Source organism: Cryptomeria japonica, chromosome 4 (assembly GCF_030272615.1).
Source record: "Cryptomeria japonica chromosome 4, Sugi_1.0, whole genome shotgun sequence".
Taxonomy (NCBI): Eukaryota; Viridiplantae; Streptophyta; class Pinopsida; order Cupressales; family Cupressaceae; genus Cryptomeria; species Cryptomeria japonica.
The window spans coordinates 129615472-129632649 of record NC_081408.1 but is presented as its reverse complement, the minus strand read 5'-3'; positions in this window follow the sequence as shown (position 1 = coordinate 129632649).

Here is a 17178-nt window from a genome sequence, read left to right as displayed (position 1 = left end):
CTAGATCTAAATTTTTAGGGATGTTGGTAGCAAGCAAAGCTTTGTTCAGGATCTCTCTATGAGCAGGAGATATTTTAAGCAGTTTGAGAATAGAGATTTGGTCAGTAGTTCATTTTAGTTGTTCAACAATGTTGTAATAGGAAGAAGATGGTGAAACCAGATATTTAAATGGAGAAGGCTGAGCTGTGATAGTAGCTAGTTGTTTGTTTGAAGATGTTGGCAGTTTTGATGATGTCATTTGATCAGAAGATGAAGAACCAACTCCTTTGAGAGTAACTTTGCCTTGAGCATGAGTTACAATGTTTACTTCTCTAAACTTCTTTTTCTCTTCTTTGACTATGATTACATTACCATTCTTTGATTAAGAAGGTTCAAGCATGTTGATGACATTATCATCGTTTGTATAGGTGTAATTTATCTTGGCACCTCCCTTGCATTTAGAGGAATCTCCTTTCTCATAAGTAGACAAGGGATCTTTGAAATCTTTGTGATCAAAGTTGGTTGCATGATTCCCAACAACAATTTTGCCATTATAAATAAGGTCTTGAATCTCATGTTTAATTTCCATGTAGTCATTAGTTGTGTGACCCTTTTTTCGGTGATATTCACAGTAATCATTTTCCCTCCACCATTTGGGTTTGACTTCAGGATCATATAGTTTGGAGTTGTTAGGCAATACGACCAAATTGTTTGCTAATAGAGTCTTAAGAGCTATTTCATAGGGTTCTCCTAGAGGAGTGAAATCATGTTTGGGCTTTGAAACCCAACGCTTATCTTTAAACCACTCTTTCGAGTTCTTAGGAGGGTTTTCCACAACACTTTCAGTAGCTTTGAGGGACTGTGTGCCACTAGTCAGATTAAATACTGTTGGTTTTGGTTTTGTATTAACAACATCAACTACTCCATCATTCATAATATTTCTATTATTATCTTTGCCATATTTCCAGTATTTTTTTTCTCTTTAGAACTAGAGTCATGATGTGTTTCCTTATAAAGTGAGATTTCTCCTTTCTTCATAAGAACATCTTCTATTTTGAGAGCATTGTCCACCATCTTATTAAATGAAGGATATACTTGGATTTGAATATTATATTGTAACTCAGGAATCAGATTGTTGACAAAGATGTCCATCTTTTCAGAATTAGGAATGGGTCGTGAATATCTAGAGAACATCTTTCTCCAACATTGAAGGAAAGTGGGGAAAGGTTCTCCTATTTTCTATGTTGTATTATAGAGATCAATCATAGTGACTGGATGATAGATATTGTAGGAGTATTATTGGAGAAATAGTTTGACCAACTCCTCAAAATATTTAATTCCCATAGGCAGTTTTGAAAACCACTCCATAGATTGTCCTTCGACACTTCTTGGGAAGAGACGAATAAGATATTTTAGTTCACACGTAAGTTCCTTACATAGAGAACAAAATTCTCAGACATGGTCTTTAGGATCCGTGTTGCCATCATATTTGTCAAATTTAGAAATTTCCTTTCTTGAAGGAAATGAAGGCATGTAAATATTCTTGTGGAATGGAAAAGGGCAGATTGTGTCCAAGGAATACTACACAAAAAATTTGTCTTTGTCTTTCATTTCTTTGATCTCATTTTGTAATGCTTGTAATTTTTTGGTTACCAGGGATAGTGGTGTCTCTTTTTCTTTAGTGATAATATTTTCAATGTTGTAGTCAGGGGGAAGTTTGGCTCCCTATTTAGCTAATTCTAGAAAATATTCTTCTTTTTCCCGGGCCATGATAATTTGTATCATCTTTTTGAAATCCTTGTCCTTTTGACATTTAACTATAGTATCTTCTTCGGGTTCAGAAGCTTTTGAATCACTAGATGAGTCATCCGTATCAGTAGTATGAGTGATAATGTTATTGTGAGTGCTATGTTTAGAAGCCTTCTTTTTCTTGTCTTCCCCTAGACATATTGGAAGATAAAGGTTGATAAAAAAATGGTTGGATGGACGATGAAGATTTGTCAAAAATTGGTTGTTCTTGAAAAAATAGATTAGTTTGCAATGATAAAGAATCCTTTTTCTCATCCAAATTCTTAGAAGATCTCCTAGTTTGAACAAGCATTTACAATTGGTGTGATCGAGAGCTAGAAGTGATACAGATGTCAAGATCAAATCGATGCTATATGTTTGTTTGAGGTGATGATTGGATGAAGAGGGTGAGACCAACTCTGGTTTCCGGATTGATCTATGATGTATAAGACATGATCTAAGAGGATTAGATTGATGGATGATTGATTGAACCAGCTAGGATATGATTGACAAAATCATGTAATCACAATGGCAGGGGCACACTATCAAGATGCTATGCTCAGGCTGAAAAAGAATAGGTATATGCTCACTATGATGTATTAGGATTGACCAAGAAAGTATGATAGAGGTTTGAGAATCATGCAAAAAAATTTCTTTCGATCCAGAAAGACAGATTCTCATACGAAAAACTACCTAGGACCATACGACAAAACATTGGTAACTGGACGACAAATCAAGATAATCGTACAAGATGTTATTCTAAGTGCTCAATGAAAGTGGAAGACTCGTACGATAATTCTCAGAGGATCAAATGACAATTCTCTCCTAGAAGTACGAAAAATTGGGCAATAGGTCCTGACTCATATGGAATGGGATCAGACAACAAATGAGTTTCAATGGGAAATAGGGTTTTGACCACTGAGCTTGATGTTTCAGTTGATTATTCAGGTCTTCCAGTCTCAGTTTCAAGTTGTTCAAGGATAGTTTCAGATAGTTCAAGAATAAAGACACAACAGACACACAAGATGTAAAGTGAATTCAACCACAACATGTTAATCCTAATGAAGTTGGGTGAGAGCGAAAACCTTTGCTTGTAGACTTAGGTACACACCCAATAGATAATTAGAATATGGCCATTGAGTCTCACACAATGGATTCTGAATACCGTATTAGCCAACTCCAAATGTTAATGGGGGCATGATAGGTCAAGTATCTTGTGAGAGTTACTATCTGTCTTGAGCAAAGATTATCCCCCTTTCGGAGGTGAACTGGGTAGCTTCTATCCTAGAGTTCTTAGTAAGGGTTTCCATTCGAATTTACCCCTTGAAGTTGCACAAGCATGATTAAGGCCTATATCCTGACAAGGTACCAAGCAAGATGTAGTCATGCAAGCATGATTGAGATAGCGAGGCCCTACAAAATGTCCGATATGAAAAATCTCAAAGAGAAAACTCAAATAACTCTGTCCTCCAAGACTTTAATCTCAAATAGGCCTATTTATTATAGTGAGTCAAAATGTTTGGATCTAGCTGTACTCACTTGGGTCATTCTCACAGGGTGATTACTTTTTCCCACTACGACAGGCCCTCTAAAAGGTACACAAATCTCAAACTATAAAAGATTCAAGGGTCTAGATTTTTGATTGTCTATACAAACAAGAGCATACTCTCCTACCTCTTAGACTTTTCTTAAACATGAAAAATAGATTTGTTCATTTACCACATGGCAATTTAGGTGCCTAGAAAACAATTAAGAATACACAAAGTTTCCTTGAATCTCCTTAGGCAACCTGCAAAAACAACGAATCAGTAGTCATATTGTTTTTGAGTAGATTCTTTGACAAGCGTAAGTTTGAGTGATAGATTCTTTAACAAGCATTCTGCAAAAACTTGTTAGGCTGTCCAAAACATCAGATAAATAGAAAAGACAAAAGGGTCAGCGTTAGCATAAACAAATTCATGTCAGAAAACCCCCCAGAAAAAAAAAAAACCTCTCTAGTTTTTCATATGATAAAACAGTAACTCGTACGAGATCTTTCACCATACCATATGAGAATTCTCACCAGATCGTATTACAAAAGACATAATGTCATACTACAATGTATATCATGTCATACAAGATTTGGTAGAGAATGTACGGACAAAATTTGAAAAATAAAAACTTGATGATCTGCGAGACCGAGAAATTGAGTTTTTGGCCCCACGGTGGGCGACAAAAATGTGTGTGAAATTTAGATCTGTATTTGGAACACAAACACTCAATAGATCATTGCATGCATGGTGAGCTCAAAATTAATAAATATAAAACCATAACAAATCGACCTATTACCTCCTAAAATATGTGAGTATAGATTTGCTCTCAGATTTGTCTGAGCAATACCAGTGACTAGACTACACCAAGATGAAGGATTTAATCTATATGAATGCAAGATTAAACAAATTAATCTAGATGGATGCATGATTAAGCAAATGGATGCAATATTAAGCTAATATGATTAAGATAGGATGCAATATTCTCAATGTGCAATATTCTTAATGATTCTAGACAAAAACTAGCATGATAACAATAAAATCTCTGGTCCCTTTGATTGAGAGATGAGAGCTTGAATTGATAGAAAATCCAAAGATAAAGTGACGATCGAGATTGATTGATGATGAGCGGTCAGGATTCTCCAAAAGGAAGCACGATCCAGGTGATTTGATGTGATTGGCTGCTTTCTTCAGATTTGAAGGAGATAAGATTGAGCTAAAATTGAGATAAAATCAAAAAAACTAATTTATTCCATATTTTTATTCAATTTTAAGATTTAATTGATTTAATTGCTTTGATGAGATTTCTCAATTTATTATTTTCAAAATATCTCAAGTTGATTTCTTTTCTCCATTCAATTCCTTGTTTAAAATTTATTTTCCTTTTTCCAAATTTTTTTTTTTTTTATGATTTAATGGCAAATTGATTTATCAATTAAATATGTTAGGATATTTAATTAAATAAATATGATAATTGATTAAAAATATTGTGATGATTTATATGACTGAAAAGATTAATTTTCCATGCGACATTAATAATTTAAGAATTAATTAAGACCTTGGTGATATAGTCGAGATTAGGGGCCCATGGTTTAGATGATCATTTTTAGGGTATTACAATATGTGGTCCTAAGGGGTCATGCATGTGTTAACACGTGTGTGACCCCTTAGGACCACATATGATCCCTTATAATATCCTAATGTATACAAAATACCCTTTAGGATCAGATAGTGTCCTATGGGGTCATATGTGGTCATAAGGGGTCATGCATGTGTTCTAACACATGTGTCACCCCTTACGACCACATATGACATGTTATAATATCCTAGTGTGTACAACATACCCCTTATGATCACATAGTGTCTTAAGGGGTCATGTATGTGTTCTAACACGTGTGACCCTTTAATACTACATATGATCCCTTATAACATCCTAGTGTGTACGACATACCCCTAAAGATCACATAGTGTCCTAAGGGGTCATATGTGGTAATAAGGGGTCATGCATGTGTGACCCCTTAGGACCACAAATGACCCCTTATAACATCCTAGTATGTACGACATACCCCTTAAGATCACATAGTGTCCTAAGGAGTGACATGTGGTCCTAAAGGGTCACACATATGTTCTAACACATGTGTGACCCCTTAGAACCACATATAACCCCTTATAAAATCCTAGTGTATACTACATACCCCTTAGTCCATCACATAGTGTCCTAAGGGGTCACACATGTGTTAACACGTGCGCAGCCCCTTAGGACCACATACCTGAGGACCACATATGAAACCTTATAACATCCTAGTGTATACAACATACCCCTTAGGATTACATAGTGTCTTAAGGGGTCACACGTGTTCTAACACATGTGTGACCCATTTTGACTACATATGACCCCTTATAACATCCTAGTGTGCACAACATACCCCTTCGGATTACATACTATCCTAAGGGGTCATATGTAGTCATAAGGGGCCACGCATGTGTTCTAACACATGTGTGACCCCTTAGGACCACATATGATCCCTTATAACATCCTAGTGTGTACGACATACCCCTTAAGAACACATAGTGTCCTAAGGGGTCATATGTGGTCGTAAGGGGTCACGCATGTGTTTGAACACATGCGTCACCTTTTACGACCACATATGACCCCTTATAACATCCTAGTGTGTACGACATACCCCTTAAGATCATATAGTGTCCTAAGAGGTCATATGTGGTCATAAGGGGTCACGCATGTGTTCTAACACATGTGTGACCCCTTAGGACCACATAAGACCCCTTATAACATCCTAGTGTGTAGGACATACCCCTTAAGATCACATAGTGTCCTAAGGGGTCATATATGGTCCTAAGGGGTCACACATGTGTTCTAACACATGCCTGACCCCTTAGGACCATATATGGCCCCTTATAAAATCCTAGTGTGTACGTCATACCCCTTAGTCCATCACATAGTGTCCTTAGGGGTCATATGTGGTCCTAAGGGCTCACTCATGTGTTAACACATGTGTGACCCCTTTGGACCACATATGATCCCTTATAACATCCAATTGTATACAACATACCCATTAGGATCACATAGTTTCCTAAGGGGTCATATGTGGTCCTAAGTGGTCATGCATGTGTTCTAACACATGTGTGACCCCTTACGAGCACATATGACCCCTTATAACATCCTAGTGTGTACAACATACCCCTTAGGATCACATAGTGTCCTAAGGTGTCATATGTGGTCATAAGGGGTCACCCATGTGTTCTAACACATGGGTGACCCCTTAGGACCACATATGACCCCTTATAACATCCTAATGTGTACAACATACCCCTTAAGATCAGATAACACATGGGTGACCCCTTAGGACCACATATGACCCCTTATAACATCCTAATGTGTACGACATACCCATTAAGATTAGATAGTGTTCTAAGGGGTCAGATGTTGTCCTAATGGGTCACACATGTTTTCTAACACATGTGTGAACCCTTACAACCACATATGAGCTCTTATAACATCCTAGTGTGTTCGACATACCCCTTAAGATCACATAGTGTTCTAAGGGGTCATATGTGGTCATAAGGGGTCACTCATGTGTTCTAACACATGCATGACCCCTTAGGACCACATATGACCCCTTATAATATCCTAGTGTCTACGACATACCCCTTAAGATCACATAGTGTCCTAAGGGGTCATATGTGGTCCTAAGAGGTCATGCATGTGTTCTAACACATGTGTGACCCCTTACGACCACATATGACCCCTTATAACATCCTAGTGTGGACGACATACCCCTTAAGATCACATAGTGTCCTAAGGGGTCATATGTGGTCATAAGGGGTGACACATATTTTCTAACACATGCATGACCCCTTAGGGCCACATATGATGGACCACTTATAACATCCTAGGTAGTGTGTACAACATACTCCTTAGTCCATCACAAAGTGTGCTAAGGGGTCATATGTGGTCCTAAGGGGTCACGCATGTGTTATAACACATGTGTGACCCCTTATGACCACTTATGACCCCTTATAACATCCTAATGTTTATAATGTACCCCTTAGGACCCAATTTGACCACATATATATTACATTGTGATTTAGTCTTTCGATCTCTCTTCCCTTAATTTTCTCAACATGTGTTTTAATTTTTTTAAATTATGTTTTAATTTAGTACATGTATATATCTTTAATGATCTCTCTCTCTCTGAAATTAATGATGTCTCTCTCTCTGTCATGAGAATGATCTCTCTCTCTCTCACATTAATGTTCTAATAATTTAAAATGTATGTATGTGATATATAGATAAATATATTTAATTTTTAATGATCTCCCTCTCGCTCTTTAAAATAATTTATTTAAATTTGAATCATGCAAGAACTTCATGTGTACATTTTAATTTAAAGAGCTCAAGATTAATGATCTCTCTCTCTCTCTCTAGAATTTAACTTATTTGAATTTAATGCATGTGTGTGTGCTTACGTAAATTGTAACTTTATGATCTACCTAGATAGATAGCATCCCAGGAGATTTCCCATGAAGTACCTGATCAAGATCCACCTCCATGAGCTCCTGATCAGGATCCACATCATGTAGATCCTCCACAACATGATCCCTAGTTTCCTAATATTAGTACCATCTTTCATTATAGTGACCGTGAGTTATAGAGATTGAGAGTTATATTATATGACCCACAGACAGATGGGGTGTACAAGAGTACATGCCAATCCATTTTTCGTAGTTTGGAAACATTAAGGGACCGTCTAGTTAGTCACACCTCATTTTCACCAGAGATTATAGCCGATATCTATAAACAGTTGAGGAGTGAGGTGAGGGGTCATCATTCTTTTGTTGATATGGTGAGGGTGGTCTCAAAGGAGACCATCAAGGAGAGATGTTTTCGATATTATCAGGAGAAGAGTAAGGTGAGAGGATATCAGGTTACAAGATGTACTGATCCATGGGTTGCATCATTGATTTACCCATGGTCGTTATCCTAATAATGACTAGATTCCATTATACTTTACACAACAGGTCTATGCTAAGGTTCATTATGGATTGAAACCCAAGTAACTTGATATTCCAGCATATTATGGACAGGGGAGGGGTAGGATTGTTGACAAAGATGCATACCGTAGTCGTGATAAAGATTTGCCTTGACACAAGGACCTTGTTGGCAAGAGATTTTCGATGACAGTCCCACCCCTCGCTCCCATAGTGGATCATGTTGTGATTGCTTCTCAGAGAAAAACAATTGATAGGATTGGAGAGATTGCATCAACAATAGCCACCATATCATTTGATAGGCTAGGAAGATATATGATGAGTCGACCACATTCCAGATCATCCACAGATGCGTCTTCTAGTCATGGGGTGGCTTCAGATTTAGATCAGTATATTACTACTAGCATCCCCTCGCTAGATGAGATAGCGGCTATAGTAGGAGGTGGTAGACATGTACAGATGTAGTATTTATCCAAGGATTTGCTACATTCTTACCATTTTATTTCATCTTGACTTGGGATACCATTGGCTGTTATTAGAGAGGAGATTATTAGAGATGCACAGGCTACCACATCATCACATACCCCGAGATAGTTACAACATTCTCATCACTCTATGCATGCTTCGGGCACTGACCTACCTACAGATCACTTTGTTGCTGTAGAGGAGGAGATATGAGATGATCGGGTCCATATCACAAATGGGGGCTTGGATTCATTTGAGGATCATCTATGAGGTTTGAGCCAGATTAGGTTTATGGATATGCTACTAGAGTCGAACACTTCATCCTCGATTCCTAGTCATCTAGTTAGCCCCTTCCACTCCTTAGTCATACGTACAGCTAGAGAGAGATATGTAGGCACGATTGATGTGGTTGATATGATCACAAGACATGATCACACTATACAACCTACTCCTGATACATAGGTATGTATGTACATAAATTTTTAAAAGATGTATGTTGTAATGTACAATTTTTATATCATTTAATAAATAATAGAAGTTAAGTATCATTTGCTGTTCAAACTAATCCTAAAATACACATGTATGTACAATAGTTAGCTCATGTCACTCCTATCTTGAGCTCTGAGCATGTGCGTAGGAGAGATTCTTTTGATGCTACAGCTGGTAGTGGACAGGTTAGTTATGGATTTTGTATATACATGTACATGTGTGTTACAATTTATATTTTAATTTAAAACTAGTCAGATTTGATTATTTAAATAATATGTATATGTATATGTAGATATATATTTAATATTTAAATAAGTTCTACTTTTGTAGAGGTCTATTGGACATCCAGACTCTCACCAGGAGTCTCCCTCAGAGGGTCGCTCTGTTCGTGGCCGACGTGATGCATTTTAATTTGCCACTTTATATCTCATTTGTTTATCTTTTTATATGTACATTTCAGACTTTCATATTATATATTCATGCACATGTTAGATTATACTTTATATAGTTTGTGTTTAATCAGATTATTTATTTCATGCATGTATTTTAGATTATACTTTATACAGTTTGTGTTTGATTAGATTATATATCATGCATGTATATTAGATTATACTTTATACAGTTTGTGTTTGATCAGATTATATATCATGCATTTGTATTCAAATTATATATGATCATGCACATGTTAGATTATGTACACTTTATATATATGTACAGTTTTTGTTTGATCATATTTGTACATTTGATTATATAATTTAAATATAAGTTTGATGTGTTTGATTATATGTAACTTATTATCACATGCGTATGTATGCATGTTTGATTATTATTTTAAATATATAGATCTAGATCATTGGTGTGTTGGTTCCCAAATCAACAGATCCTAAATCCTAGAGAAATAGCCACTAACTCATGATCAGACTTTGGGATTGGACTTGGCCAATGAACAAGATTCAGCATAAGCTGCAATCTTCTACACTTCAGGCTTTGCAAAACCTAGGTGGGTTTCCCTATTGCAATGTTGTCAATAATTTGGCTCTATGCTAACCAACAATGCACAATATAGTAGATTCTTTCAATGGAAATATATTAAGGAAATGCATAATATACTATTGATTCTATCTTGAACCTTAGTTCTTATCACTTTGCTTGCATTGAAAGATGGCTCTAATCTATTTCTACTCCTAATACAGAATAACTAAAAGCTGAAATATAAAAGGTGAAATAAGAATAGAAGGATGATCCACAAACTTGAAAGATATATGACCAATTCCTATCAAAGGGAATACATAGTCAAATAGCATACCTAATGACAAACAACACCATAGTATCAGCATTAAGATGCAATACTAAACATTCAAGACTTGCTTAAAATTCTTAGATTGAGAATGCATTCATAAAATCCTCACACTCTCTTAGAATATTGCAGTATTCAAGATATAATTTAATTCATTTAACTTGAAATGGAACCCATCAAAGAACACACATTCCCCATTAGAGAAGACAAACTCCAAATGTCATTAACAAAATAAGAGATATGAGCAAAATAAGAATGATCTCATTGATTTTCAAAAAATATTGATACATTCATGATACTGTTCAACTCACTAAACCTACAGAAGACCTATTGTAATTGAATTGCTTCTAAAATCCTTTCTAGTGTATCAATTCAAAATTTAGATCCCTCTTCTTGGCCCTGAATTCCCTTTTATAACACAAGGGAGCAAAAACAAGCCTTGGGCCAAGAAAGTACACCTGTGACACATTCATTGCATGGGACCCAAAATATAGTGAAGTGCTCAATCTCCAATTCTGCATGCCACCATCAATGCAAATAGCTACAAGAAGAACCACAAAGACCTAGGATCATGAACCCTAGGACAACTCAGAAGTAACTACCTTGAGACAATGCATTGTGTCCTTTATTTCTCGGTCGGTGACCCTCTAGAACACACAAGATGGTGAAATCCCTTTGATAGGAAATCCTTTGATCTCATCAAGCCCTTCAACCATTTCTTTTTGACTCTCATCAATACTAGTTCCATCTCAGACGCCATCACCCTTATTACCACGGGATAGGTCACCTCAACATCTACCTCAATCATTTTTTATCCTTTATTATTTTCCTTATCTCTAGAGAATGCATGGGATAAGGAAAAACCTCTGTTAACAAGTCTGCAAAAAATTGAATCTGCACCATTGATCTTTATATCGCTGGCGTATCGCACTATTCAAATCAGTCAATCTGACATTGACCATCTCTCATGGCAAGTGGACACATCAAAGCTCTGATGCGGTGCCTCCAGCTCACCACTAGCCAATCACCATTTCACTACTATCAACGACCCCACCGTCAGCGGCCCCACCATCGGCTCACCTCAGGATAAGCTTTTCACTTCGTCTTCCTTTGCCATTTTTATCCTAGAGCATTGTAGGATGGACTTCCCAGTCCCCGGGGTAAGACTTCAATTGTATTTCCTTCTGACTTTTATCCCAAGCCTCTTTCCTTTTACCTTCACAAGCCTTTGCGATAGGGATTTTAATGCTTATTTACTAATCCTCTTATCCTAGAGATGAAGTATCTATATGCATATTCTGACTGAAACCCAAAGTACTGCTCCGTATACGCCCTCTATTCCTTTGGGATAACTTTTGCTTTGCTCCATCTTGCTTCCTTATCCCAAGACCACAAGAGGTGCTTCGCTAACCACCATGGGATAATGTCTTCTCTATCCACAACCTTATATTCTTATCCCGGGACCTAGCCTTTATCCTTGATAAGTCGCTCGTGGCAAAGAAAGCCCTCTCTATTTTTTTGTAAAATTATCCTAGGGCCTTTCAAGCTAACTAGAAACATCCCTAGGGAAACTTTTCTATGGTGACTTTACTCTTCAGAAGTTACACCGAGATAAAATTGTATCCCCTCACTGTTGGAATCCAAGAACACTGAGAGGGGGGGTTGGGGAGGTGAATCAGTGTTCTGCCAAAAGGTTCACTTTTAACCTTATTAAAACATGCATTCACCCATTGGTAAACTAATACATATACAATTGAAAGAAGTAATGCAATCAATGAACCAATAACATAAATCAATACCATAACACAAAGAATTCATACGTGGAAAACCTCAAAGAGGAAAAACCACAATGGGATTTGCAACCCACAATATCAATCCACTGGCCATATGAAAAGATATTACATAATATGGGGGCCTCCACATGTAGGAAGGCTTACTGATCAACACAAAGGAGTCTCACTGACTATAGTCACTTTGAATAAGAAAACATAAAACTGAACTCATCTAATGCATCTTCTATGCCTGATAGAGTTTTGGTTCAAGCTCTAATTGTTTCAATTTTGTAACCCTAAACCCTTACCGGAATAACCTTCGCATTACTGATCTAATCACACAACATCCTTATTACAAAATCATTATATCATATTGTAGTGTCATAAAATTGCGACCCTAGCAATTGTTTACTGCATTAAGGTCCTCACACATGCGATTTCAAATCCTCTATCTTGATCGGGGACCGGAGATTGCTCAGCCCTCAGAAACAACTTCTTCCTTGGCCTCTACATCACCCCATCTGCACTCTGCCCTGGAGAAAGGGGTAGGATAGTGGTTTGGTGCCACTGTTCCCCCTTGGACAGGGGTGTGGAACCCTTGTCCTCCCAGGACAGGGGCGTGGCGCCCCTGTCCTTGCCCTATTTTGGGGCAGGACCCTTCCTAGGGTTGCATTATTGGTTGTGCATTGGGTGGGAAACTACCCCAATGTCAGCTCATGATGAAAATCAAATCCACTAACATGTATTTAAGGGGAATTCATCCTCTCATTTTCATAAGTGGGGATAGGTCAAAGTTGGATAGATTCAAGTTGCACAAGGGATCAAGCATTCAAGAGTCTTCAAGCATTCTTTTCCAACATTGAGCATTCTCAAGTCTCCCTGCAAGGCTAGGTGTTGCATTCAAGTCAAGGATTCAACCATTGAAGAGGAGATTGATTTCAACATTCAATTCCACACAAGCACTTCTATCAACATTGCTATCACAACCTCCCTTGAGGTAATTTACGATTCAATCTTTCATTTACATCTACTTGCAAGTACTTTCTTTCATTACTTGGTTAATTCCAAAAATGGGGTTTCATCTAAAGGAAAACCCCCAATCCCAACTCATTTTCCTCTTTTTTATGTGTGTAGGTTGTAGGTGCACAGTTGTACTTCGAGATTCGGGCTCCATTTGCAGAGGCAGAAAAACCCTTTTTGTTTCGCGGGTTTTTTGGAGGACCGTGTACATTCCCACCATGATCTGGGCAACTTTTACTCAAATTCATAGGGCAACTTCATCTCAACATATTACTAGCAGATCCAGGTGCATAGTTTCATCCCTTATTCTGATTTCAAGTTATAATAAATTCTTTATCACTTTTGCATTACATAATTTAATCAATTTCTTCCCATTTCAAACAAGGAAGAGGGGATCAACTTATCATTCCCAATTCATTTAGAATTCAATCTACCATCTTCGTGTGGAGAGATTGAATCTATTGAATTATCCTCTCCTCTTCCTAATATAACATGGTGAAAAGTGTTTGAAGGGTAATCAATAGTGAGACTCTCATCTCTCTTCGAGGGAAAGGGTAGTTTTCCCTTTGCTCTATCATACACCATTTTCCCACCATTACATTTTGGTGAACCCGACATCTTGCATTCTTTTCTTTAAACAAAATTGCATATTTTCATTTACAAGTTTCAAATTTATGCAAACTTAGTGGTTAAATAATTACAAACCCTAGTTTTTAATTAAAAATTGAACTTGTAATTTGTAAAAATTGTTTGTGGTTGTCTTAGATGTGAAAATTGTTTTGTTTGTCAAATTCAATTTCCTCCTTGTCTTGTTCAATTTGCAAATCAAATTTACAAAATTAAGAGGTTACTTGTTAAAACCCTAATTTTTAAAAATCATAATGAACTTGTGCAAAAATTGGATTTCCATTTAATTTTCAGATTTGGGATTGTTCTCAGATTTGTCTTCAATCCTACAATTCAAATTTTCAATTTCCCCTCATTTTCCCAAAATTTAAATTTTAAAATTAAGTGGTTAGGTCATAAAATGCTAATTTTCAAATTTAAATGGATTTTGTGCTAAGTTTAAATCAATTCAGATTTCTAAACATTTTCCAAGGTTTCCCTATCCATTAGGTTTGACCTTTTTCAAAATTGCAATTCAATTCCTCTTTTTCTTCAAAAGCCTAATAGGGTCCTATTTTCACATTTGAGCCTTCATTTCGCCCATCTAAAGATCGTAAAATTCACCAATTTGTTGGGGTTAGCTTTAAAATCATCATAATATCCATCCCTAAAAATTTTGAAAAAAGTTGGTTGGACCATGTGCGTTCCTACCATGGTCCTTGGCTTTTTTCTTGAAATTTCGGGAGACTATTATGATTGTATTTACTAGCCAAAATCTAGAAGATTCGCTGATTTTATCGATTTTTGATCCCTCTAGAATCAGAAATACCTTCAAAATTCAACATTTCAACTTTCAAGATTTTTTTTAAAATTAAGAGGTTAATTATAGTTTGCCCCGATTTTAAAAATTGTGATTTCAAAATTAAGTGGTCTTCCCTTGGCTCTAATTTTAAAATTCCAATTTCCTTTCATTTTTGGAAATTGTGCCATCCCATTCTTCCAACAAAGTTCAAATTGTGTAATCATTATTTTCTTAAATTTTGCATTACTCAATTTTGTAAGCTTTGTTCCACAATTCAAAATTCAAATTTTCCCTCTAGTGCAAGTTTTACAACTATTAGTCCTACCTATCCTATCCCCATTAGATGAAGCATTAGAATTAAGGCTTCCCAAGGTTTAATGACCGAGGAGATGGAGCCTAATCTGGGTGACTTCTTTAATGAGGAGCATGCTAATTCTCCTTATCCTAATCATGGGCCTATTCACCCCATTGATGAATCCCATGATGAAGAAGAAGCTTTAACTGGGGTTTCTTTAGATCAACTTTCCACATTGGACAATCAATTTGATAACTTTCAACAATGGATGTCCCAAGAATACCCTAATAGTGAAGCTATTCCATTAAATGAAGGTCTTAAGCACATGATTCAAAGTGATAAGAATGGAATTGATATATTACATGGTATTGCACATATTGTTGATTCTAATGTCATGCTAATCTAGAGTTGTGCTAAAACCCTAGGTTATTCACAACCTTCAATACAAGTCAATTCTTCAATTCCTTTGACTACTCCTATGACTAGTATTCCTACTTTCACATCCAATATCATGGCTACTTCAACTCAAAATGTCATTCCTACAACCATGGGTCATAGGGGCAATCCCTCTTCTTCATTTAATTGTACATTGTTACATATGTCTTCCATGAATATTCCTATTATTCTTCAACCAATCAGTGTGACACAAGGGGGCAATTCCTTCAAGAAATTTAGTCCTCCTTTGAGTGTCCATTTTCCTACCCAATCATCACCCATGCCTACTTACCATAATGTCCCACCACCTTATTCTCGGTCCATGCCTTCTTTCAATAACATCACACCACCTTCTCAATCACCTATGTCTAACATCAATTCTTCTACCGAAGCAAAAATTAACAATCTAGCTCAAACAGTGTATTCCTTAACAACAAATTGCTTTTATGACTCAATCCAAGTTTAGTGTGCCCACCTTTGATGTTGCGAGCCCACTTTCTCTTGATATTGTTAATGTCGTGCCACCTAAACATGTGGAGATCCCTCAATTGGAACTCTATAATGGAAAAGGTGATCCTCTTACGCATGTCAAAATATTTCAAACCTTGTGTATTGATTTTGCTTATGATCAAAGATTGCTTGCAAAATTGTTTACAAGAACACTAAGAGATAAGGCTTTACAATGGTATTTCTCTTTGTCTTCTTATTCTATCACTTCCTTTCAACAACTAGCAAATGCTTTCATCCAATAATTTCAAAACAACATTGGCTCTAAAATCACTTTGACTGATTTAATGCATTGTAAATAAGGTGTTAAAGAAAAAGTGATTGATTTCATTGCTAGATATAATCATTTGTGTGCTCAAATTTATTTTCATGTACCTGATAATGATATTCAAATAATTTTCATTTCTAATTTACAAAAAGATATTAGGGAAAAACTTCTTTTGTCTAAGTTTACTTCCTTTCCACAGTTGTGTGTAACACTCCACAATTATCAACTGGTTGTGAGTCAAATGGAGCAATCCACTCCTATGGCTCCGAGTGATAAGGGGGAGAGTGTTCAACAACCATTTGCAAAGTTCAAACCAACAAAAAGTTTCATCAAGTTCAATTATCCAATCAACAATAACAATGTGAATGCTACAATACGTGTTCCTTCTATTTCAAAAAAATTCCAAAGAGAAAGACAGTTCACTCCTTTGAATGAATATTTGCATAGTATTACATCTCGGTTGTTGCATAGAAATGTTGTCAAACTTCCTCCTATAAAACAAATTGATCCTTGTAAACTTGCATCCACTTATTTTGATAAAAATTCTTTTTTCCAATTTCATCGTCAACCTGGTCATGATAATGAGAAATGTTTTGCATTGAAGAATAAGATTCAAGACTTGATTGATAATAATACTATATCTATGACAGATGTGAATGATAAAGTGAATAAATCAATAGCTCCTCCTAATAAAAATCTTAATATTTTCACTGATCCCTTGCCTTCTCATACCTCTAATGTTATTGAGATTGTGCCTAATTCTCTCTCTTTCGAAGAATTCACTTCTATGGCTCCAAACTTGGTTAATATGGTAGAAACACAAGATTTGCCTAAGGATCCTTGTATTACATTTGACCCTAGTGAGACCATTAGAGCACCCGATGGTCCTTTATACATAGTTGCAAAGGTTAAGGAT